General features: G+C 45.0%; 1 pseudogene; it reads right to left on the bottom strand.

The window, feature by feature from the left end:
* Positions 1–1,411: 1,411 nt before the first annotated feature.
* On the bottom strand, positions 1,412–2,093 carry LOC101574278 (annotated as a pseudogene).
* Between the last annotated feature and the right edge of the window lie 968 nt (positions 2,094–3,061).

Below are 3,061 nucleotides of genomic sequence, written 5' to 3'. Positions count from 1 at the left end.
GTCATTAAATTAAAAAGATTGGTTGGGCATGGTGGTGCCTGCCTGTAGTCCCAGCACTGAGGAGGCTGATATAGGAGGGTCACTGTGAGTTCAAATCAAGGGCAGCTTGGGCTCCGTAGTGAGACCCTGTGTCAGAAGACAAAAACTAAAACAATAAATTAGAAAAACTGTTCAGAACTCTGAACAAAATACCTTCCATTGTTCACAATCATCCAGTTTGTGGTTTTGTTTTATTTTCGTGTTGGGGATTGAATCTAGGGCCTTTATACTGAGCCACATCCCCAGCACTTTTGAAATTCAAGACTGAATCGTTTTAAGTTGCTGAACTGCTCAGGCTGGGCTCATGCTCTGGATCCTCCTGCCTCAGCCTCCCTCAGTCTGGTGTCACAGACCCATGCCATCAAGCCTGGCTACGAGGGATTCTGTTATGGTCTGTTATGTGCAACAGACAAGGGCAATGCTATGAGGTGTCAGAATATTCTGTTTCAAGGATTAAAAAAAATATTCTACTGTATGCATATGCAGTATTTTGCTTACATTTTCATCTACAGATAGTCACTTGGGTACTTTTGCTACTGTGAATAATATTGCTGTGAACATGGGCATACAAATGTTTGCGTCTTCACTTTTTGGGGGGTTTATAACAGAAGTAGAATTGCTAGATTATATGATTATTCGATTCATTTAATTTTTTGAGGGACTGTTACTCTGTTTCTCAGAACGGTGAGCAATGGAAAAAATTACGGCCATCCTAACGGCCTAAAGAGTGCCGGCAGCCTTTAATGTCTGCCCAGTTATAGGTTCGTTTCCTCTTGGGAGACTTTTGACTCGGTTTTGCACCATGGAACAAAAGCCTTGCATGTATGTCCTTGTGATTTTAACTGCTTGTCACCTTAGTCTAGCACCAAAGGTTGACTCACTGGATGGAAGATACTGCATATTAATTTATAATAGTTCCTGTCTTTTATACTTCAAGATTTTCTAATTCCCACATATACCAAGAGCAAGTATTGTTAATGTTTTATTTTTAAATTTATTTTGAGCTTTTTAAATTTTATGATGGGTAACACATGAGAGGTCATTTGATGTGAGCAGGGCAGGCGACACTGCTCTTGGGGCTCTAAATTTTTGGAATCTGAACTAGCTTGTGGCAGTGCCCATGTGATAACTGTACAGCCTACTGCCAAAGAAACCTTACCTGCGAGTTCTGTTAAACTTATAAAATTTTTCCTTTTTTTTTTTTTTTTTTAGTTTATCATGAATGGAAGACACTGAAAGTTTATTTAAAAAATGGGACACGTTATCAGAATAGCAAAAATAAGAAGATGGGAAGAATTAGTTTGTATCTGTGCCACAAGAGATCTCTGTTCTTCCTCCATGTATGTGTAGCCCAAGGTCACAGGGCTGTAGGTCACGGCCTGTGCGGCTGGCCCACCTCAGCCATGTTGAGAATATAGTTGGCCATGTCGTCTTCTGTGGGCGCATCTGACACCACCCAAGACTCACTGGCTCCAGTCATCTGTAGACGACAACTAGGGCAATTTCTGTGTCGATCACTCCACTTGTCAGACACTTCGGCAGAAGCTGTGAGCACAAGGCAGGGTGAGGTCAGCCCGCCGGTCCGTGCAGATGGAGCAGCCTCCTCCTCGGTCAGCTGCTTCACCCTTCCCATCCAAAGGCTAGGCTGGCCAGACGTCACACAGGACGAGTTTTCACCAGGCTCTTCAGAGGTGCAGCTCTGAGCCAACACTCCTGCCGCTGGACTTGCGATGTCTTCATAAAGCCGCATGAACTGGTACACGTTCATGCTCCGCGATGCTTCCACAGTGCCGCTGCTCTTGTTAATCTCGGTGCAGACCACCAGTACAACCACTTTCCAAAAGGCCGGGGAATCAGAACCAGGTTGTACCTCAAAGAGAAGATGTTTTTCCTGGCCAGTGGCCACTTTAGCAGTTACATCATTGATTTCAGCTACTCTCCCAAGAAATTCTTCGTGAGTTAAGGAGCTATTTTCTCGAACCAATGTGACATGTTTTGCTACTTTTTCCGGTAACTTGTTAATAACCAGCTGTGTCTGAAATTTGCTGTCCCATGATGAAATGATGTCTTGTAGAATCCAGGAAAAGTGTCACTTCTGTAATTTCACAGGTTCACGGCATAGTGGTCCCTGCTACAGTAACGCCGCTCCACCGGCCACTCCGGGCCTCGGGCAGAGCCGGGGCGGTGGGCGACATCGTCGCGCTTCAGTCTAAAATGTTTCCTGAAGATACATATTTACCGTAAAGAAAAGAATATTATTACCACCATCAGATTACCACGCGTTATTTGTAACCAATATAAGATTAACACACGTAAGGAGGGAGATAGCTCAGCGGCATAAGCGCTTGCCTGGCAAGCTCAAAGTCCTGAGTTCAATCTCTGAAACCAAAAAAGAACAACAAAAACAAAAAACAAAAAAACCAATCCCAAAACAAAAGCAAAAGATGAGCACACATTGTTTGTATGGGACTTCCACAACATAAGAGGCCAGAGCCGTCTTCTGCGGGATGGGATGCGTATGCACCCTGCCGGGGCTGCTCCCTTCCCTGCAGCACTGTCACTCGCTCGAGCTGCTGGCCATCCCTCTGCCTGTCCTGAAGGCCGCGCTTGGCTCTGCTGGGCCGTCTCTCGGAGCTCCGATGCTCCCCTTTGGGCCGGGTATCCTGGAAGACGCTGGTCAGGCGGAGAAAGATCCTCTGCCCTGGGTGCTGCGTCAGGCGCCCAGCTTTTGCCACTGCTGAGCTTTCCTACGTCTTGCTGCGAACGTGGAAATGCCCAATAAACAATTGCTTTTGGAGGTGGCTCAGCGCTTGGGATCTTTGTCTGGCAGTCCGGCAGATGCACGGACTCCGTTGGCTCTGCTTATGGCACTTATTGCTTTTATTATCTTTCATTTTTAATTAATTTTTAGTAAATGTTTGTTGGAAAGCAATCATACTTCCACTTTATGGAAACACTGCTTACAAGAGTGTTAAAATATTAAATAGAGATAAATCTCACCACAAAATTTGCAAGACTTATA

This window comes from Octodon degus, unplaced genomic scaffold, assembly GCF_000260255.1.
Source record: "Octodon degus isolate 3935 unplaced genomic scaffold, OctDeg1.0 scaffold00090, whole genome shotgun sequence".
Classification (NCBI taxonomy): domain Eukaryota; kingdom Metazoa; phylum Chordata; class Mammalia; order Rodentia; family Octodontidae; genus Octodon; species Octodon degus.
Note: the sequence above shows the minus strand (reverse complement) of the source record. Positions and strands in the feature narration are given on the sequence as shown.